This window comes from Marmota marmota, unplaced genomic scaffold (genome assembly GCF_001458135.2).
Source record: "Marmota marmota marmota unplaced genomic scaffold, marMar, whole genome shotgun sequence".
In the NCBI taxonomy this organism is placed as follows: domain Eukaryota; kingdom Metazoa; phylum Chordata; class Mammalia; order Rodentia; family Sciuridae; genus Marmota; species Marmota marmota.
In genome coordinates this window covers 9,410,054-9,432,669 of record NW_025999991.1, presented here as the reverse complement: position 1 = coordinate 9,432,669, position 22,616 = coordinate 9,410,054, and the positions used below count along the sequence as shown (strand labels likewise).

At 47.5% G+C, this 22,616-nt stretch overlaps 1 long non-coding RNA gene across 1 annotated transcript; it reads right to left on the bottom strand.

The window, feature by feature from the left end:
- Nucleotides 1-2,183: 2,183 nt before the first annotated feature.
- LOC125617865 lies at nucleotides 2,184-20,616 on the bottom strand. Its single transcript, XR_007348986.1, has 4 exons — nucleotides 20,363-20,616; nucleotides 6,067-6,240; nucleotides 5,579-5,641; nucleotides 2,184-5,215 (listed from the first exon to the last, which is right to left on the bottom strand). It is a non-coding gene; the product is annotated as an uncharacterized LOC125617865 (long non-coding RNA).
- Between the last annotated feature and the right edge of the window lie 2,000 nt (nucleotides 20,617-22,616).

Sequence of the window (22,616 nt, the reverse complement as noted above, 5' to 3'; positions counted from 1 at the left end):
AGCTTTACTATGTCCCCAACCGAAATGCGTTTAAGACAAAATTCCCGTTGTTACACTAGGATAGTCGGAAGGTATGATGTTTAAATGTTTCCAACACCTTTAAATGTCTGCCTCTGTGATATCAAACACACCTGGCCCCCTCACTCCACGCAAGCTCCTTGGGTAGCAGTTTGTTCCAGGAGCTGAAGGGAGACGTGGCCACCCACCTGCTGTGCTTATACCGGCTTGTATTACAGCAGGAAGCACCTCTGTGACAGTCCCCAGTGGGACTGCCCGTGCCTTCTAGGTGAGTGGCCATGCAATGTGAGAATGCTTTTACCTCTGACAAATTGAGAGCTGCTTCTTCAGTCTTTGCCAATGATCTAAAATTAATAAACGGTGGCACTTGCCCTGTTGATAAATAATCACAAGGCAAACCAAGGTGCCCCACCCCAGCAGCCCTGCATGGCACAGACCCCCTAGGGAGACCTGCAAGGCCACTGACCTAAGTGAAACAGACATTTGCACAACAGATTAGTACAGTTTGAATTTGCGAAACATGACATGAAAACCATTTTTAAAGGCCTTGTTTCATTTGTTCCAAGTATGCCCTAAACTTTTTTTTTTTTTTTTTTTTTTTGCCACTGAGTCACATTCCCAGCCTTTTCATTTCTTTAAGTCAGGGCCTCACTAAGTTGCTAATGCTAGCTTCAAAATTGCCATCCTCCTGCCTCAGCCTCCTGCGTAGCTAGGATCACAAGTATGCACCACTGCACTCAGCTAAACCTGCTTCTTATGTCCTGTTTTACCCCTCTTTAATCCGACTCCTCCGGAGGTAAGAGTGATTGCCCTGAAGCAGAAACATTCTTTTTCCTGGAACCCTTTTGTCCTCAGGATGAAGTCTAAAGTCCCTAGAGAGCATGAATCTGCCATGTTCCCTGTCCTCTCTCCAAGGCTGATCTCCCAGCTGACCCTTGGACACACACAATACTGCTCCATCGATTCTTCCCTCTCTCCTCCAGCTCATCGCAGGTTTTCTAACTTGCTGGGGTTTGCATAGACTCTTGTCTTGCTCATTGCTAATGGCCTTCAGACCTCAGTGTATGGAATGTGACTGCAGGAAGCAACCTCCTAGCTTGGGTCTGTGCTAAATGTCCAAATCATGTACCTACCCCAGCTCTGCTCCCCCAGCAAGGAGCCTATATCACTGTTTCCTGTTTGCTGATGTGCCCCTCGAGATTGGAAGGCGTAACCTTTAAAATTATTTACCACTGTGTCCTCACCACTGAACACAGTGTCTGGCACTTGCTAAGTGCTCATTGAGTGTGTGGTGGGTGGGAGGAATTGGCAGATGGATGGATGAGTGGATGGTCAGGTGGGTGGGTGGGTGGTTAGATAGATGGGTGGGTGGGAAGATGGATGAATGAGTGGGTGAGTGGATGGTTGGGAGGATGCATGGGTGGGTAGTTAGATAGATAAAACCCAAGTACATGAAGAATCTCTAAATGTTAACAGTATCTCAAAAAGATCCTGCCTAAAAACTGTCAACAATACCCATGCTACCCACAACGGCTGTGTTGCCTTAAAATTTCCTCTGCCAGATTGATTAGTCCATCACCTATAAATTCAGCTTCACAGAGTCTCAGGACACAGGCAAGATGTAGACAACTTCTTAGTCAAAGTGGAACACAAATGGCCACGAGTTCAGTTTCCAATACAGTCCTCCTCCTCGGAGCCTCATGAGCCCAGGCGTACTGTCCAAGTCCTATTGGCATTCTATACTGCTGAGCTCCCATCAGAATTGCCCAGTAAGCCCCACTAACAACAATCTAAGTCTTCCCAGCTGGCATCTCTAAACTTTCCAAAATCCCTCCCACAAATTCCAAACAGCTTCAGAAACTTCCGAAGCACATGATCAGGTTAGTCACAGCAACAGCCTCACTTCTCGGTCCCAGTATCCATTTTAGTCAGTTTTTTTTGCTGCTGAGACCAAAAGATCTAACAAGAACAATGCGGAGGAGGAAAAGTTTATGGAGACCATGATTTCAGAACTTCAGTTTATGGTGGGCCGGCTCCAGAGCTCTAGGCCCAAGGGGAGGCAAGACATCAAGGTAGAAGGGGGTGGGAGGGGGACTCCTCATTTCTAAACCACAACAGCTTCCTGTCTCACTGCAGAACAGAACAACCATTGTGGATGCCACTGTGCCCACAGAGAGGGGCACCGGGCACCAGGAGTTCCTCTGCCATCTACTCATAGTCCCCCATGCTCCATCGTCTTTTTGCTGAAAGTATGAAGAAGGAGGCTTCTACATTCATGCAGGAGTCGTGACCCTCCCCAACCCCATACATTCAGGTCGACACATGTCACATGGTTTTCAGGCTACCAGATTTTTAACATGCCTGAGCCCTGTTTAATCTTAGCATCTGAGACAATTCAGAGTACATCGCACGTCTGCATGCACCACATCATTGAACACACTACACAGTTGTACACACTACATTATCATACACACTACTTTGTCATGTACATACTATTGCATATTATTTAACCTTGAATACATTCAGACAGTGTATAAGTTATTGCATACTATTTTGTAATCCGTTAAGTGTTGATTGTACTGAGTGTGTGTATCATGGCTTGGAAGGGGCAAGTCCATAATGAAACTGGGCTGATGGAGGGGAGCCCAGAGCAGCATCGCAGGGCAAAATCAGGCAGTGGAGACACACCGTACACTGGATTAAAACTGGGTTAAATGGCAGGTAGGTATGGAGAACTTACACTTTTTCAGGAGTATTGGAAAAAAGTGCAGTTTTTAAGATCACTTTCAAGAAATTTTTATGCATAGGAGGCAGTCAGAGAATTATAATTTTAAAGAAAGAATCACATATTTTGTTACAAAGAGAAACAGTTAAGGACTCAGAAGAGTGAAGACAATGACTTGAATCAGGGATTCTATAACAGCAGTACTGACACCGCTGGTGGCAGAGTGTGATCATCAAGTGGTTCCTGGCACCTGATCAGTTACAGAAGCTACCAGCAGGTGGGCAGCAGAGGCCCACCCTCTCCCAGCTTTGGGGCTGTAGGACCTCAGTGAACACTGACATGGCCTCTTCCTCCTTCAGATGAGGAAACTGAGTCTGAGGAACAACATCATTAGCCTGAGATCATGATTCTTCTGAGCCATAAAGATACAATAACACTGTGGTGCAATTATAAATACTGGATTCATGCAGGAGTCAAAAAGAAACGCTGTCATATAACGTGTAGCAACTTTAAGAAGGTTGTCTTCATAAGACAATCTTTTGTCATTGAGAAATTACTGTCCTGAAGTTTCAAAGCAAAACTTGTCCACAGGTAGCACCTGTAGATACTCAAGATAATGGACAGAAGGTTACTGCCAAGCTGCAGAACATCTCCTGGGCTCTCTCAGCACAAGACTCCTCCTTAGTTTGCAGGGTTACAATGTTTCTTTCATTTTGCAGGGTGGCGACCAGCTGGTGACTCCCCACAGGTGTAGCAGGCAGGAATGCACTGTCTCCATTCCTCATCCTGTAAACCGGGAAGGTAGAGTTAGCCTTGGGTGAAGCTCCTAGGCCATCATGGTTCTCAGTAACAGTGAGTGTCCATGATGAAGAAGAGGCAAGATGTGATGTGGAGAGAAACAGCTGAAGTCCACCAGGGCCTGCCTCCTCATCCGGAGGTCTCGCTGGGCAGGACGTGCTAGCCCGTGAATGGGATGTTACCACTGACAGACCAACAGAACTGTGTCTTGGTGTTGAGCACGGAGAACCTGTTAGTAGTGTTTATGGCAATACCAATGGTTGTTGTTTAATTGTTGTTATGTTATTAGTATGCTTTCTAGAGCCATCTATTCCAGGTCACCCTAACCATCCTCAGGTCTTCATTTGGTTTGACATTTGTGGTTGAAGAGGCTGGATCATGATCGTGTGACAGTTTTGCTTAAAAGTTCTTCAAATTCAACTGAAAATGACTTAATTCCATGGCAGACACAGTGCGACACGAGGACTGGTGCAGTGTGGGTAACTGAACGAGAACCTGTGGTGGACAGAAATGCAATGGAGTTAATGAGCAAGAATGCTCTAGGAGCCGAGGTGGACCACTGACCCTCCCCACGAGGAGGAGGCACTGAGTGGGAGACTCAGCAGCTTAACACATAAGACCCTCTGTGCAAGGGATCCCACACTGTAGACATGATCTGTCACCAGCTGATCTTTGCAGGTAAAGGTTTCCAGGCGTGCTCTGAGCTGGGCAGGACATAATTGATTGTCCCATTCAGACATATGTGCACAGCTGTTGTTCTGTAGGGATGAATGTTCTTACGATGGTTAATTGTATGAAGACTTTGATTCCTCTCATTGCTTTTTCTACTGACTGCCTTTATCCAAGCCTCTCTGACAGGCCAACTAGAAGTTCACTGACAGGTCCTGGTGTCAGGACTGCGCCCGTCATGCTGGTGGACCTTAAGACACGAGCACTAGGCTGAGGAGACTAACTCGGGCAGAGTGGCTTCATTAGGGGGCGTTCAGTTTTCCACACAGCGCAGCCGTGTAAGGAGCATCCAGAGTCCCGGGGACTCTGAAGAGACTCTCTTTGTTCTACAGGTGACATTGTTCCTAGTAATCACTACCCCAAGTGTCACCTGGCATTTCCCAATGTGCTAAGCTCAGAAACGTCATTTATTCAGTCCTAATACATGTGTACATCTTCCCACACCAGGAATCTCTCAACGCTCCTCTGTGAAGCATCGTTCATTTGGTGAACTTCCTCCAAAAGCTGAAGCACCTTAGCAATCGTTGCCTTTTGTTCAAGAGTCGATTTTAGGTGAGAAGACTCAGAGGACGTGGAATAATTTTACTTTTGACTTCAGATGTGATTAGCTTGGTGGCTAGTCCTGGTGATTCACCCTGGGTGACCTGAATGCCTCCAGGTCCTCATGGACCAGACGTCATGGTGCCGCTCCCTGGGCCATGCCACCAGTGACTGGTCTGGTTTATCATAGTAACTTCTAATGGCTCCACGTTTCCACTCTTCTCTAGGCATGACTCAGGAATGTCCTAGGATCTTGTGTTCTTTGGCAAAGCCCTCCTTCTGAGCCCTGCACTGGGGTGGGACAGGCCACGGGTACTCATAGGACTGCAGCCTGAGGCTGCAGGAGCTGGGCTGTGCTGGAGGCTCAAGGGCTTGTTGTTTCTTGCCTGGCCCACACCTTTCCAGCTGAAAAATAAGGGTTTTTAAAAATAAAATGCTTTAATTAAAATAAAGAGATTAATAAATGACAGGCCACATAGATGTGGTGCAATTAAGCCCCCTTGCTGGTCTCCACTGTGAATGCAACCTGCAGAGGTTTTAAGGGAGACGAGACACTTTGAGGACGATCACTTAGCCATGGCCCTTGTACAAAGTACCCAGGACCAAACCTGTTGTCATGGTTGCATGAAAGCTGCTGTCACTGGAAGAGGTGCTGCCAAAGAATTCAATATGGTCCCAGAGAAAATGGCCTATCAAAGCCAGCCCCAATGAAGGATGATGAGAAGATTTCTCCTAACATCCCTAACGGGCCCTTCAAAGCAGGCTTACCATGAGCATCCACATGCCTGACAGTGCAGGTCTCCGCAGACAGCGCACACCATGGAGAGTCTCCTAGGAAGATGCACAGGCCTCAGAGAGAACCTGAGTAGCACGATTTCCCACGTAGGTGAGACATGATCAAAAACACCTGCATTTCCCTGTCCAAAATCTAGCAATTCCCAGACCTACCCAGAACTACTTCCTTGTCTCCGGCAGGAGCACCCTCACCCACCAGCACCCAAGACCCTCCCAGGGGGTTCTCCAGTTCAAAGCTAGTTTCATCAGGACCCCAAAGTCCTCTGCCTTTTGCTCTGGGCTGACATTTGTTCTAATAGTGCCAAAGAAAACATGGGTAGAACTGCTCATGCCTCAGCATGCCACGAGGAGGCACCACCTGCATCTGCACTCGGGCTGGCTGTACCCGGAGCACACGTGCAGCAGGAGAGGGCTGCAGGCAGCAGCTTCACGGCAGAGAGAGCTGGCTTAACTAAGCTTACCTCCTCGGTGTACCTTTTCCATGCTCTGCATCACCAAATGGGAAGTGCCCAAGAAGCATTCTGCTGTGGCAGAAGCTGGGTGGCCGCTCAAGGAAGGGCTTCGTGGTGGGCACATTTCTGCTGGAAGAAGCAGGAGGTGGATGGTATGTTCCAGCCCACAAAGGGCCAGTATTCCTGTGAGAGAGAGTAGAGGACAGGAGGCTTCAAGTGAGACAATGCTACGTCTGTTGGAAGAATCACGTTAGAGATCTAGAGTGAAATTTTGGATTTTGGAAATCTTGTATCTGTGTCTGTGAGCTGCACAGATTTCAAACATTTCTTGTTTTCTGGTCAGACCAGGGAAGATGCTCAGGAATGTGGGGTTTATACTGTGAAACAAAATGTCAATATTAGGAAGAGCTGCACATCTCAGTGCAAGGAGTTTTCTAAGTGGCAATTCTTGATGTTACAGATTGTGAACAGGGAAAAGAGGAATTCAAAGGCAAGAAGGACACATGGGTTTTAACAGAGTATGAAATGTTCATTAATATGGTTTCAGATCTCATGTTGCAGCTAACCATTAAGCAACTGTGACTTGCCAAGTTTCACTTAGGATCAAAGGAAAACACCCACCTATCTGAAAGGGCAATTCAATTGATCTGCCCCTTTTCAACTACTGATCCATCCGTGTGAGGCTGAATTTTCTTTATAAGTTTCAACCAAAGTAGCTTAGTAGATAAAAGGCAGAGCTGATGTGAGACTGCAGCTGCCTTCTCTTTTTTGTACAAATAGCATATGAATATGTAAAAATCTTCTAACAGACCAATAGGAAGAGCAACGATGCAATTTTTAAGTGGACTAAAGTTATTAAGAATTCACAAAAATTGAAATACAAACAGCTCTTAAACATGGAAAATATTCAAAGTCACTCTGAAAAGTTAGATAATATGCAATTTCTCATAAAATCTATAAACATTAAAATGTTTGATGTAACACCACACTGAGAAGGGAAATAGGCACTATCATGTATTATTGTGTCAATGTAAATTAAAGCTAACTGTAAGGTAGCAAAATCCCCAGTAGCTGCTACAATTAAAAATGTACATAGCTGGGTGTGGTGGTAAAATCCCAGCTACTCTTGAGGCTGAGGAAGGCGGATCACAAGTAGGAGGTCAATTTAGCAAGATCCTGCCTCAAAATAAAATAATGTTTTAGAAAGGGCTGAGGATGCAGCTGAGGGATAAAGGGCCCTGGGTTCAACCCCCAGTAGGCCCCACCACACACACACACAAATACACATGAGCCTTTCCATCCATCTGTGTCAATCTTATGCTCTCACGTGTGCAGAGGGATATAAATGGAATAGACTTGCTTTCTTTTCTCTAGCAAAACAGTGCAGTCAAGCCAGGTGCCCTCTGCAGAGGCCAGGTTGGAGACTGGTGCCAACAGTCGCATGAGGGAATGCTATCTGACTTGGTTTTGATGAACAGCTATTACTGCACTGATATGCAAGGATCACCCCAAAACACCATCAAGATGCTGGTGTAGTGGGCACCAGGAGTGTTGTGTGCATATTCACATCATGTGCACACACACACACACACACACACTCACACACCCCACAGACATGCTGACTGTTCCTTATGGGGGCTGACAAACCACAGCACATCGGGCCTGCTGCCTCCCACTGTCTGTGTTGTACGCCCACCAGCTAACAGCATTGAAAACAAATCCAAAAGAGAGTGGTATTTTGTGGCACACACAACCCAAGATTCCACGCTCCTGCACAGCTTTCGTGTTGTGTGACCACACCCACTGGGTTGCACACGTTCTCTGGCTCCTCTCACACCACAGTGCAGAGATGAGTCCTGACAGAGGCCAGGCAGTCCTCAAAGCCTGAAGTCATTTCTTGCTGGTCTTTCATGGGAAAACCTTGTGGATCAGCTGCACCCAGCAGTAGAGCTGGCTGTGGTTAGGGTCTGAAGGAGGAGGCCACGTCCACCCCTCCCCCCGGGCCTGTCCTGCAGGGTCATTGTAGGCGTGGCCTTGCCACCTCCCTGCCAGCAGTCTCAAAGGCTGCTAGGTGTGTCGTTGTGAAGACACTGTGTCTGATGGAAACAGACTGAACGGCTGGAGGTCAGAGGTTTGGGAGGAGCACAGGGTCGTTTGAGAGCTCTACTCCCAAGCCAATAACTGAGAGAGAACCACTTAGAAGCAGTGGAGAGATCGCCTGCACCCGTGCCCGTGCTGAGCTCATCTGATGCTGCTGGGAACCCAGTTTCTAAATGCCAGCCTCAGGCAGCTGGCTAGAGAAGTCACAGGAAGAGGGTGAACAACCCAGACCCATGCCTCCCACCAGCTGTGAACATGAGAGACGGCTGAGAGATGTCGGTTTTTAACAGGCATCTCCAGGACTTGGTCAGGGAACACTCTTCTGATTTGCACATATAAATATTCCCTTATTGCTTAAGTTCAGGATGGTGCTCAGAGAGCCTTGAACTTGGGCTCACAAGACATTCAGGTTCATACTACGTCTAGTCAGATGAACCTGAGCAAAGTATGGGACTCTGAGCCTCAGCTTCTCAGTATGTCTGTAAAGAGACATATTATGTGCCTGATTTACAGAGGGGATGGCATTACTATTACCACTATTGTGAACAATGTAGTATTCCTTGTTAATCATCTCTGTCACTATTATAACTCATTTGTAATAAAGTTGGACATATGAAGAACTTACTATGTGCATTCTCACACTAAATTTCCATCTCAACCCTAGGTGCTGAACACTGGTAAGGGCCCCCATTCTACTTTACATAGGATGGACTTACCACTGAAACTGAATGTGTTGATTCTGAAATTGAACCCATCGGCTCGGATGGGGGGACCTGTCTTGACCAGGTTCTTCTTAAACACTTTCTTAAACATCTGGCTGAACATTCACAGCAAACCATCTCCTCTGATGGGAAGCAGTCTTCGCTGGGTGACCAGCCAGAGCACTCGTCCCACGATTGCACAAGTGCTTTCTGTCACGCTCTCTGGAGTGGAATCTCTATGGCAACGACAGTCATCACGGTGCAGGATCCAACTCTGAGATGTCTGATCTTAACCCCACAGGGGGAGCTTTGTGCCCTGCGGGTCCTGGGCCCGGCACTCAGTGGGCAGATAATTGAGTTGCTCAACAATAGACCCACCTCTTTTCATACACCAGGAGCTGTCAAACCTCCATCCATCTACACAATGCCCATTCAGAGCTACCAGCCTGAGAGCAAAGCCCTGGACTCTGTGTGGAGCCACAGTGTGGCCTGCTAATGTGTCCAGGAGTGTGTGCAGATAGTGATCGTCACCAGGATCGTGCTGACCTCTGCCCCCAGAGGGATATGTCCTGGGGAGTTTGGTGGCTGCCCTGATGAACATGTAAGTCACTGACATCTAGAGAGCAGAGGTCATGCAGGATCTGCCACACCATGAAGTCCACCAGCACCATCTCAGGACTGTCCTGGTCTCCACAGACCCAGGTGTTCCCCCCGGGGATTCCAGCCTTGGTCTTGGGGTGTGCATCTCCACAGCTTTGAAACCCCAGGTTATTGCTGGTTCACATTTGCCCACCAACAGCACCTTGCCCTTTCCTAAATAGATTTTTGACAGAGATAGTGTCTTCATAGAAAGTGTCACGTTATGTGCACCTCTAGAGTCCTTAGCCTTGCGAGGACGTGGGTCCAGGGATCAGGTGGTACTCCAGGTATAAGTCACAAGCAGTGCCAACATACAAATGCCAATATTCCACCCCCAAACAGGAATTTGAACCTGTGTCTCAGGCAACTTTTTTAACTAAAAAAAAATATCTCAGAGTAACCCCCAGGACCAGCATGATAAGAGGGAGCATGAATCTCGGGAGTGTGACCCCAATCTCACTGAGAGAAAGGAGCACACGAAGAACTCTCTGACATGTAGTGAGTCATGCAGCACCCAGCTGCTCCTCTGCCTTGGGTAGCTGTTCTTCATCAGTCCCTCACACAGCCACTCAGTACCTGCTACCTCCAGACTGCGATAGAAATGGGATGTAAACATGGAAGACAGTCCCACCTCAGGGGACGTACATGTACAGCCCTGTAGCCTGATAAAGGTCCCTGTGAGGTTTATGGGCAGACCTGTTACCTGAAGAAGACCCTATGAGGTTTATGTACAGGCTTCTTACCTGTTAAAAATCCAGTATAGTTACATGTACAGCCCTGTTACCTAATGAAGGCCCTGGGAGGTTTATATCCAGCCCAGTTACTGTATGATGATCCCCTATGAATACTTCTACCGCCCTCTTACCTGATAAAGGTCCACAGTGAAGAACTTGTGCAGCCCTTACCTGACCAAGGTCCACCATGAAATACTGGTACATCCCTGTTACTTGTTAAAAGGCCATGTGAGGTACCTGTACAGCCCTGAACTTGATAAGGCCCACTATGGGGTACTTGTACAGCACATCACCTGATAAAGGTCCTGATGAGGTATGTGTTCAGCCCTGCCATCAGAAAAAGGTCTGTGAAGTACTTATATAGATCCTCCACCTGATAAGGTTCCACTGTGAGGAAACTTTAGCCTGTTACCCGATAAAAGTTCAATATGGCATGGTTAAATGATAAAAGTGTTTATGAGATTTATATACAACCCTGTTACCTGATAAAGGTCCTTACAAGGTCCTATGTACAGTCTGATTACCTGATAAAGAACCAAGAAAAGCCATGTCACCTAAAAAAAGTCCTCTATGAGGAAATTGTATAGCCCTTTTATGGAACAAAGTCCCTATGGTGTTTAAGGACTACCCTGTTACCTGATAAGGTGCACTGTGAGGTAAACATATAGCCCTGTAACATAATAAAGGTCCACTATTGCCGCAGTCTGGCTGGGCACAATCACCGAGCCGCCACAAAGCACTTGAATCTACAAACAGGAAACTTTATTGCCTGAACTCCAACAGCATTCCTCGCACACTCCCCGGGAACTCTCCCGAACACCACCCACGCGGCTCCTTCTGGAACACACCACACACCAACCGGAACTCCCTCCCCCGGGCTGTGGGCGCACTCACTCTCGAACCCACGAGAACTCAAGGGGAACTCCAAAGTAGCCGGTGCCGAGGTAGCAAGTGCCATCCTATTACTGGACAGTAAAGGTCTAATATATAATTGAATCCATCCAGCATCATCTTAATGGCTCGCCTCTCAACCATTACTTCTGGCAAAATGCCAGGGGCCATTCCGACTCGGCTGTGGCTCTCAACACACTATGAAGTTTATGAACAGTATTGTTGCTTGAAAAAGGACCATATAGGGTACCTGTACAACTGTGTCCCCTGGTAACAATCCACTATGAGATACATACATAGCCCTCTTAACTGATGTAGTCCCTATGGGGCTTAGTTACAGCCGTATTACCTGATAAAATCCCTATGAAGTTTATGGACAGCACCATTAACAGATAAAGGACCCTAGGAGGTTAATATAGAGACTTTTTATATTATGTAGTTCTACTAAGAAGGACTTGTGCAGCCCTGTTACCTAATAAGGGTACTTATGAAGTTTGTGTACAGCACTGTTAGCTGATAAAGGTCCACTACAAGGTACGTATACAACCTTGTTACCTGATAAAGGTCCCTGTGAGTTATTTGTACACCCCTGTTACCTGATAAAAGTCCACAGTGAGATTCCTGTACAGACCAGATATCTGATAAAGGTCTCTAGGAAGTTCCTGTGCAGCCCTATTTCCTGGTAAGGTCCAGTATGAGGAACATGGAAACCCTGTTACCTGATAAAGATCCCTAGGCAGTACCTGTTCAGCCCTGTTAATTGATAAAAGTCCATTAGGGGGTACTTGTACAGCCCTGTCACCTGGTAAATGTCTATTATAAGGTATAAGGTAACAGCCCTGTTACCTTATACAGGTGCCAATGAGGGTATTGTCCAGTCACATTACCTGAAAAAGGGTGTAGGCACAGCCCCCTGACCTGATAAAAGTCCACTGTGAGGTGCTCCTACAGTCCTGTTACCTGATAAAGGTCCACTGTGAGGTGCTCCTACAGTCCTGTTACCTGATAAAGGTCCAGTCTGAGGTGCTCCTACAGTCCTGTTACCTGTAAAGGTCCACTGTAAGGTGCTCCTACAGTCCTGTTACCTGATAAAGGTCCCTGTGAGGTCTGTGTGCAGCCCTGCTGCCTGATAAAGGTCCACTATTAGGTACTTATACAGCCCTGACATGTGATAAAGGTCCTATGAGTTGATGTACCGTCCTGCTACCTGATAAAAGTCCACATGAGGTTATTGATAATTGATAAAGTTCCGGTATATGGTTTATGCACAGTCCTGTTATCTGATAAAGTCCACTATTAGGTACCTGTACAGCCCTATTACTTGATCAGGGTGCTGTGAAGTTTATGCACAGCCCTGTTACCTGATAAAGCCCACTATGAGGTGCCTGTTAGCCCTGTTACCTAATGAAGGTGCACTGTGTGGTGTTTGTGCTGCCCTGTTGATTGATGTAGCTCCCTATGAGATGCATTTACAGACCTTTACCTGATAAAAGTCGCTGTGTCTTCAGATCCGCTTCTCCTGTGTTCTGGATTTCTGGGTTTCTGTGCTGCCCAGGTGGTGAAAGAACAGAGAGAGAACCCAGGCACCCTGTGTACCAGGAACCAATGATGACGGCTGGGCGGACAATGGGTGGATTCAGGGGAAGTGGCTTTTCTCGAAGCTTCTTTTCTGGGAGGTGAGTGTAAGAGAAAAATCCTCCACTGAGACTCAATGTTGGACAGAGAGCCTTGAAGACTGGGAAGTTTGGGGTACATTAGACAAGGGTGAGGAACAGAAGTAGAGCTGAGTTTCCACCTAGGAGTGGCGGAAAATACACAAGGTTGAAAAAAATCAAAAAGCACTGGGAAGCCGGGCGCGGTGACACACACCTATAATTCCAGAGGCTCGGGACACTGAGACAGGAGGATCGCAAGTTCAAAGGCAGCCTCAGCAACAGCAAGGTGCTGAGCAACTCAGTGAGACTCTATCTCTAAATAAAATACAAAATAGGGCTGGGATGTGATTCAGTGATGGAGTTTCCCTGAGTTTAATCCCGGGTAAAACAAACAAACAAACAAAAAAAAACTACTGGGAAAACCTTGGCTTGGGGAACCCCAGGATTGGAAGGACAGCCTGCCTTGAGCCAACCCAAAGCTATTCAGCCCAATAAGCTGGTACACAAAAGTCATGGTCACTTGCTGTGTATGGGAGCCCCAGCTAGAAACACGTTGGTACCTCCAGGAGACTTCAGGGCGAACTCTGAGCACCCAGACCCATGGGTTCAGGGATGAACCTGTACGTGAATCCAGCAGATGCCAACCAGAGATCTAAGTGGAGTCTGGCAAAGCAGGAGAATCTCTGGCATAAAACCCACATTGCCTGGGTGCCACTGATCAGAGAGGCTGGAGAAGCCTTGCTCCCCTTCCACTCCATTGAAGGCAGCAGTGAGCAGGACCACGGCAGGGTCTGAGCTCACTGAGCTGGGAAACAGTCCTTGAGAAGCCAAAAGAACAGCAGCACTGGCAAGGAACGGACTCCCCCTTTCTACAGCTGGAGCCTGGGGAGAGGAGTGGGGTACATCCTAGGAGTGTGTAAATTCATCAACACCCCAAAACTCCCACATAATAAAACACCACAAGTCCCCACCCCTGGGAGCTTCACGCGCAGCAGCTCGTCACAGAGCATCCCAGACCCCAATACCCAGGAAGTCGAGCTGGGAGCACCCCCACGCTCCTCACAGCATCCCTCCGAGAAGGGGAGGCGTGTTTGGCAGACAGTGGGTACTGGACACGGAAAATGAGAAACCCCGAGGCAGTGTGGCCTGGGAAAGGGAATGAAAAAGAAAGCCATTCATTGAGAGCTTCCATCCCTCCCCAGACCAATCCTTCCCAGATGCTGGCCTTGGCGGGGAGAAAGTGTCTCATCAAACCTAAAGTGACAGTCTCTAGGAGACACTAACCTCTTCCAAGATGACTCCTCTCCAGGTGCTGCACCGACCCCCGACCCAACACCTCAGATTCCCAAGTGCCCAGATGGACACACACTAAATCACCCACAACCTACACAAGCCCAGTCCCCTCCTGTTCAGTGGCTCATTTTCCACCCAGAAAGTGGGTCCATTCCCGTAGGTGTGGTCCGTTCTTGCCTCTGGCCTGTTTGTTCCAACGTCTTTCTTCCACTGTGCTGTCGATGGAAATGATCGTATCATTTCTGATTATTGTGGCAATCCACATTGTAGATTTCATTGAAAGAACTGTTTGGTTTCATGCTCTGAATTGTTTGCATCAGTTGTTGCTGTTATTTGTCTCTCCCTAAACTAGGAGGTCCCGGAAACCTTCAGGGACACTGTCAGTCCACAAGGTAGGAACTCTGCCTCCTCAGAACCAACTGTTAGATGAGTAGATAGACAAGAACATAAAAAAGCCAGAGAACAAATTGCCTCAAACAACCCAGAAAACAGACTCCATCAACAGCACAGTGGAAGAAAGTAGGAGAAGGAGTTTAGAATGTCCAGAGTTAGATGGATCTGCAAGGTAGAGGACGATGTAAGGAAGAAAATACAGAGAGCAAAGGCTCACTTCAATAAAGAGACAGAGATTCTGGGGGAGGGGGAAATAAGCAGAAATGCTCCAAAAGAAGGAATCAATAAACCAAATCAAAAATTCACTGGAGGGGCTGGGGTGTAGCTCAGTGGTAGAGCACCTGCCTAGAACAAGTGAGGTGCTGGGTTTGATCCTCAGCACCACATAAAAATAAATAAATGAAGGTATTGTGTCCATTTACAACTAAAAACAAACAAAAAAAATTTTTTTTTAAAGAGAACAAAAAGAAATGTACTTTAAAACCAGTTCATTCAAAGTATCACCATCAGACTACACCACTTGGAAGACAGAGTCTCAGGCAATGAAGACAAAATGTACATCTTAAAAATAAAGTTGACCATGGAGAAAAGATGTTAAGAGACCATGAACAGAACTTCCAAGAAATATGAGACAACAGATACAGACCAGTTACCTGAGGTTCATGCTCAGACCATTCGCTGGAAAGCTCTCTGTGAGGGCCATGGACAGCCCTGTTATCCACGAAAGCTCTCGGTGAGGTCTGGTACAGACCTGTGACCTCACAAAGGGCTCCTCCGAGGCTTACGTAAGCCCTGACACCTGATAAACCCCGACTAGGAGGTACCTCTACAACCCTATTACCTGGGGAAAGTCTCGATGGCCTTTGTGCCAGACCTGTCACCTTATAGATGTCCACTATGAGGAACTCACACATCCCTGTCAGCTGATAAATGTCCCTATAGGTCTATGAACAGTCCTGTTACCTGATAAAGTCCCTGTGTGGTACTTGTTCAGCCCTGTCACCTGCTAGATCATTATGAGTTTTATGTACAACTCCTTACCTGATAAAGGTCCATGATAACGTCCTTCCACAGCTTTATTATCTGATGAAAATCCCTATGATGTATATGAACATCCTATAAATGTACAAGGGGTACTTAAACAGCCCTGTTACCTGTTAGAGGTCCTGGTGGGGTGTATGTTCAGCCCTGTTACCTGATGAATGTCCCTGTTTAGTTTATGCACAGTGATATTACCTGATAAATGTGCCTACGAGGCTTATCTACAGCCCTATCACCTATCACCCTATCACCTAATAAAGGTCCATTGTGAGGTACTTGTACATCCCTGTTACCTGACAGAGATCTACTATGAGGTACTTATATAGCCCTGATACCAGATAAAGGTCCTGTGAGGTTTTCATACACTTCTGTTCCAAGGTAAAGGTCCTTGAGATTTATTACAGTTTGTTTCGTAAGGAAGATCCACTATGAAGGACTGGTACAGCCCTGTAACCTGATCAAGGGCCTATGAGGTTCATTTACCGCCCTCTTACCTGATAAAGGTCCACTGTGAGGAAGCTGTCAGCACTGTTACCTGATAAAAGTCCCTCTGAGGCCTATATGCAGCCCTATTACACGGTACCTATACAGCCCTGTTTCCAGGCAAAGGTCCCTATGAAGTCTAAGTACAGCCCTGTTATCTGAAAAAAGTCCACAATGAGGTACAGGTACAGCCCTGTCACTTGATAAAAGTCCCTATAAGGCCTATGTGCCGCCCTATTGCCTAATGAAGGTCCCTATGATGTTTACGTACAGCCCTGCTACCTGATAAAGGTCAACTGTAAGGTACTTGAATAGTCTTGTTACCTGATGAAGTTCCACTAGGAGCTATTTATACAGCCCTGTTACCTGATAGAGGTCCCCATGGGGTTTATCTAACAACTTTGTTCCCTATTAAGGTCCATGAGGTACCTCTCCAGCCCTGCTATGTGATGAAGTTCCCTATGGGGCCTATATACCCCACTGGGACTTGGTTAAGGTCCCTCTGAGGTCTGTGTACAGACCTATTACTTGATACAAGTCTCCATGAGGTACCTGTATAGCACGTCCCGATGAGGCATATGTGCAGCTCTGTTTCCTGACAAAGATCCTTATGGGCGGCCTGTACAGCCCTGTTACCTGCTGAGTGTCCCTGCGAGGCATTGCAGACCTGTTGTTGGTAAATGGTCACCTTCATGGCATGGCAGAACAGGTCTACCAACACTTGTACTTTCAGGACCATGGAGCAAGGGGCGATTATGGTGGGTAAATCAGAGTACATTGAAGAGTGACTTCATTCTTAAGTGGGCATGAATTGTACTTTTAAAACTTTGGCTCAGAAATCAGGCTGTTCTGGAACCACATGGGGGTTTATATGCAGCCTTGGTCAAGTTATCTGCCTTCATTTCCCCCTGTCAGAGCTTGGTTGAAGATTAAAGGAAACCACACATATAAATCCCTGAGCACGCTGCCTGGTGCCCAGTGAGGGCCACATAAATATTAGCCCTGAGGCAGCATTCTCAGAGCTATTACTGTTACCACTGTAATTAGTGTTGTTGAGGAACGAGATTAAGTTAGGCCTCCCACTTACAGTTGTAAATTAAAGAAGCGGATCGCCTCGTAGATTAGCCCACAAGGAGACGTTCTGTGGGCTGTGAGAAAGCCGGAGCTAGTCCAGGCTCCGAGAAGCCAAGGGCAGAGTCCCTCTCTGCTCTGAGATTGGTTTACCCAGGGATCTCTGCTGGAAGTAGCTCTCTTACATACGCAGACCTCGTAGAATGGTCTCTGGGAAACTCAGGGTTTTCTTTTCCAATTGCAAAAGGAGACCATCTCTTCTCCTCCCACGCACAAAGAAGGTTTTCCTTCCTACCGCTCCAGATGGAAGATTCCGGAATGTGCCCTGGCTGGCCAGGCAAGCTTCCACATAGCCTGATTGATGGCAGGGTGGGGACAGGGATCCCCAGGGCCGAGGCTCAGACCTCCATTGGCCACTCCACTAGACCAATGGCAGCGAGGAACGGTTCCTTAGAGAGTGGAGGTCCGTTGAGGGGCAGCTGGAAGAGAAGCTCCTCACAGCCCAGGTGCAAACAGCCATGGAAAGCACCATCTCTGGGGGCATCAGAGTCGGGGTCTTTGGGAAGAACTGGAAATCTTCCTAATTACGCCCTTCAGAGCATCTGCCTCCACCTCCAGACAGGGCGGCTCCCAGGACGGCCATGACCCTCTGCCGGGAAAGCTCTCTGGTCCATTCCCTGGGAGCTGCCTGCTGATTCGCCTCCTGAAAACGCAGCAGAGAGCACCCCCTGCCCTTTACTTCGTCCCTCAGCCCAGGAATGGGAGGTCCACCACAAAGTCAAAACAGGCTGCAAACAATTTTTCAACTGAGACACAAATGACTGATTTCCCCAATATGTCAAGACAGAGACTAAGAAAGGACCAATAAACTCACAGCAAAGATGGTTCAAGCCTGGGAAGAGGTGACTCGCATAAAGGGTTGGTTCTGCGGGAGGAAGCCCCTCAGCTGAACCCGCTCCCAGGTGCCTTGTACCCACTTAGCAAGTTTGAAAGTGTGACAGGTCAGTGGGGATCGGGTCTGAAAATGGAGGCTGGAAAGACAGTTGACACAACCACAGACCCCTTGACCAGCCACCTCCCACAAACACCCTCACATGCATGTGACATGACGTGTGTTTAGGGTACTTCTTTACAGAATCATGTTATAAAACACTAGAAATAACATTAATCTTTCTCACTGCCTGTTTAGCTTGTCACTGTGACCAAAGCAGCCAACAAGCAGAACTTACAGGAGGAAAAGTTTATTTTGCATCATGGTTTCCAAGGTTCCGTCCAGGGTCAGCCAGCTCCATTGCTCTGGGCCCAGGGTGAAGCAGAAAATCACGGTAGAAGGACGTGGAGGAGGAAAGCTGCTGAGCTCAAGGCAGCTGGGCAGGAGAGAGAGGGGAGACAGGACCCCAAGGAAGGTGCTCCCTTCCAGGGCACACGTCCAGTGACCCTCCTCCTTCAGCCAGACCCCCACCTCTCTGTATTTACCAGCCAGTCAGCCCATTCAAAGTAGGAAGGACAGATGAGACCCCAGCTCTCACGGTCCCATCGCTCCACCTTTCTATTCCTGCACTGACTCAGGAGCTGTGGGGACACCTCATGTCCAGCACTACAGAATGGGTAAATGAGCTACATCCACGGGACAAAATTCCATGCCTATGTCTTAAAGTGAGTATGTTCGTTATTTTGGTCTGAACATGCTACTGCAGCAAAATACCTTAAACTGTATGGCTTACAAACCACATGGATGTGCCCATGGTTTTGAGTGCATAGGAGCAGTGCCTGCTGGGGGCCTGTTTCCTGCTCAGAGGTGCCCAGCTGCTGGACAGTGTCCATGAGGCTCTGGCTCCATGGCCCAATCACCCCTGAAGACCCTTTGCTAACACTGCCCCCCTTGGGGTTAGAATCTCAACATGAATTTGGGGGATACAAACATCCAGATCATAGTATCCCTCCAGTACTGATATGCTGTCAAATGTAAAAAAAAAAAATTGAAAATGCACGGGACAGTTTATAAGCGTTGTGTGTATGGACCTTACACAGTACAGCGGCTGAAGGCGGAGGGGAGGAGCACCTGCGGGTCCACCGACAGCTGCTACTCACTGAGTGACAGCACTCAGGTTGCGTGGCAGAGCCACGTGACTAGGTGTCCTGCGGGAGAGCTATATTTCATGTTGCACTTGTTTAACATAAATCCCCAGTTGATCCAGTTGTCCAAAAACATCTCACCTACAGTGCAGTACCATAAATAAATGAGACGTTGAGATTTCAGATTTACATTTTCAACACTCATATCCACACCTATCAGCATGTTGGAACATATGTGATCATCTCACATATGTACATATGTACCCTTCTGTGTATGGACTTACATGCATCAGTAAATATTTACATAATGAGAACGAATCTAACTACCCTGAAGATCAGCAGGCTTTTCTTCTAAAGACTATTTTTATCCTGACATTATTTTTTTAATTAAGACATTTTTATTTTAATTCTTTTTATGTAATTTCTGTTAAGAAATTCCTTTGCAGTCATTTTGTCAGTCTTGTATATTATGAAATCACAATGTTTCCTAGGTAACTTAAACTCAGTGGCTTGTTATCCTGCCTAGAAAAATGAACAACATACAACAATCAGTCAAGATTGTTGCTTAAACAATCATCTTTGGCCAATGAAATGTCACTGGGGTGTGAGAACCAGGAGCCACTCAAGCCCACTCTGGTGACCCTGGATTCAGAAGGGGAAGAGGAGCTGCTCAGAAGCATCTGCTGCAGCCAGGAAGTGCCATTCCCAGACAGCTGGTCTCTGCCTGCAGGGCTGTGCTCCTGCTCCAAGACTCCTGCATCTCTCCCATCTCCACCTCTCTGCCCACAGGGTCTCTGCCAGCCCTTCCCTGCCTTCCTTCTCCCTGCCTGACTGTGATGAGCCTTTCCTCCCCAGGTGACAGAGGAGGGAGGCAGAGAGGCAATTATCTCAAACAGACTGCAGGTGAGCCACACCGGGGTCCAGCATCCCCACATCCAGGTCAGCAGGCCCAGAGGCTGGATGCTGCAGCTGCTGTGGACAGAGGCAAACTCAACAGTGTGCAAACCAACAGTCACATGGCTGCAGGACCAAAGGATCCAGAAGGATTGTTCCAGAAGCTGATTGTTGCTTCCACAGGTTTATGCGTATGTCCTTGGACATGCTCTCATACTCTGCCCTTACAGGTTCTGATGGCCAGCGGCTGCCTTCAGATGACCCTGAGTCCTCAAGCTCAGCACCCTGCCTCTCCCCATCTGGCCCATTCCACATGCTCCCTCCCCACACCCACCTTAGGCCTCGGTGCTCATTGAGATGATGAAGTACTTGTTTTTGTTTTTACTTTTTGAAGAACTTGGGAGCCAGGCTCATTCTGCGTAACACTGGAAGGTAGGAAAGAAGACGTGTGAGCACTTGGTCTAATAGCCTGGAGGAAAGCTTGTCCCCTGGCCATCTTGCCTCCACCCCAGTAAGCAGGGATCTGGAAAGAGCCCAAGTTTGTCCATCTAAATGAAAATAGTTGATGGTTTCCATTTCATTTACCTCTCCCAGTGACATTTGCATTTGATCATGAATCAAAGCTTTAGAATAAGGTGACAATGTGAGAATGTTAGCACCTCCACCTGAGGCCAGTAGAAAACTCAAGTCATTGGGAGCCCAGGGGAGGGTTTTCTAAAGGCTTCCGAGTTCTAGCCACAGTCTGCCTTCCCCTCCACTGACCTTGCCTGCACTCTCTTGATGTGGAAGTATCTATTGCAAGATGAATAAACTGAACTTTTCACAAAACTGGCTATGATTGCATCTGCCAGGGCAGATCTGCAGAGCTACCCATCAGCACGGCATCTTCTATGAGTTTCCACAGTAGGCCAGAGATGATGAAATAATTTTGTAGAACAGCATTTGAAATTTTGCCTTCATCCATATTTTTCATGAGAGTCAGCAGAAAACTGATTGCATCCCTGCGAGCAATGAATAATTTGGCATTTTAAAGAAGTTCATAGGCACACATTAGCACAGAGAGGCCATTAGATCCAGCGTGCCAGGCAGACACATCCCAGAGGCCTCTACAAGTGCTTTATTTTTCAACTTGAACAAATGCTATTTTTTAAAAGCATCCAGATTTCTATCCTAAGGGCAACTGTTTCTTTAATGTTCATAAAGTGTGGGAGAAAATGAAAAAATGCATTTTAGTATTCACATATACATGTTCCCCAGCAATAAAAGTTAAGCATTCAATTGCACTATGACTCCAAGAGCTGCAGGGAAAGGCCCCATGTACAATTTTAGTCATTTATATTAGAATGTCCATGTTAGTCAAGAAAGTCTGCACAAATTTCTAAGATATCTCAGGAAGCACTGTCAGTGCCTCCTGCAACAGATGAATTTTATGCATCAAGTTGCTGGGTTGTATCCCCAGTTATTCCAGTTATTCCAGGTGACTGTGGGTATTTCATGGTATGATTGACACCTGTAATCAGTGGCTTCAAGTTCAGGAGGTGACCCTGGATAATGTGGGTGGGTCTCATCCAATCAGGTGCGTCATTCCGAGCAGAGACTGAGGTCCCCAGAGGAGAAGTGATTCTCTGGATAGCAGCATCAGCTCCCCTGAGTTTCCAGCCTGAGCCTGGCTGTGGGTTCTGGACTGGCTGGACCCTCAACCATAGGAACCATTTCCTTGAATAATTCTCCCGATGGATGGATGGTTGCACAAGGACACAAACAGACATCGTGCTGCTGGTACTGTTTCTCTAGGGCACCTGGCTGGCTCCTTGTCCTGTCATGATAGTGATGGGGTCACACACCACTCCTGAGGGCCTACAGGGCGAAAGCTCAGTGGCACGAGGCCCTAGGAGTGTAGACTCTCTGTGGCACCAAATCAGCATCCTCAAGACATAACCCCAGTTTCCCAAACAAGATGCCTGAGTCACCCCAGTGGCCAGAACAGCCCAGACAGCGTCCGAGTTGGGCCCTGCTTCAGGACATAACCTGAGAGAGATGGTGGCTTGTTGTCACTGCAGCTGTCTTCCCTGGAGGATTAGAGCCAGGCAGATGCAGACGGAATAGACACACTCAAGCACGGTACAGAGGCGGCCAGGCTTGGGTGCTTTCTGTGATGCTCCTGAGGAATGACGGGAGCAGCACCCACTCCTAACCAGCCTTACTGAGCTGCTCTGCCACCTTGCTGATTGCACATTCGCCTCATTTTCCAGTTCACAGCATCCCAGGTTCACATGCTCCACTGGACACCCTGCCTCAGAGCCCCAGTAGATCCCGCCAGCCAGTGCCCCTCACATTTGAGATAGAACAGGCAAACTATGGCTCTTTGGAGGTAGCTCAGGGCCGTTGCCCAGAAGACAGAGGTATTCTAGTGAAGGCAAGCAGGCAACAGCTGCCTTCTCCTCCCACCCCAACTCCTCCCCTGTAGAGTAGTTACCTGTGGGCCCCAATGTCCAGCGTCTGCACTTTCATAAGGGCAGGTTGGAAACAGATCATTAGAGTGAACCAGGGCACCTTTCAGGAATCTGATGGGTTTCATTCTCTCTATA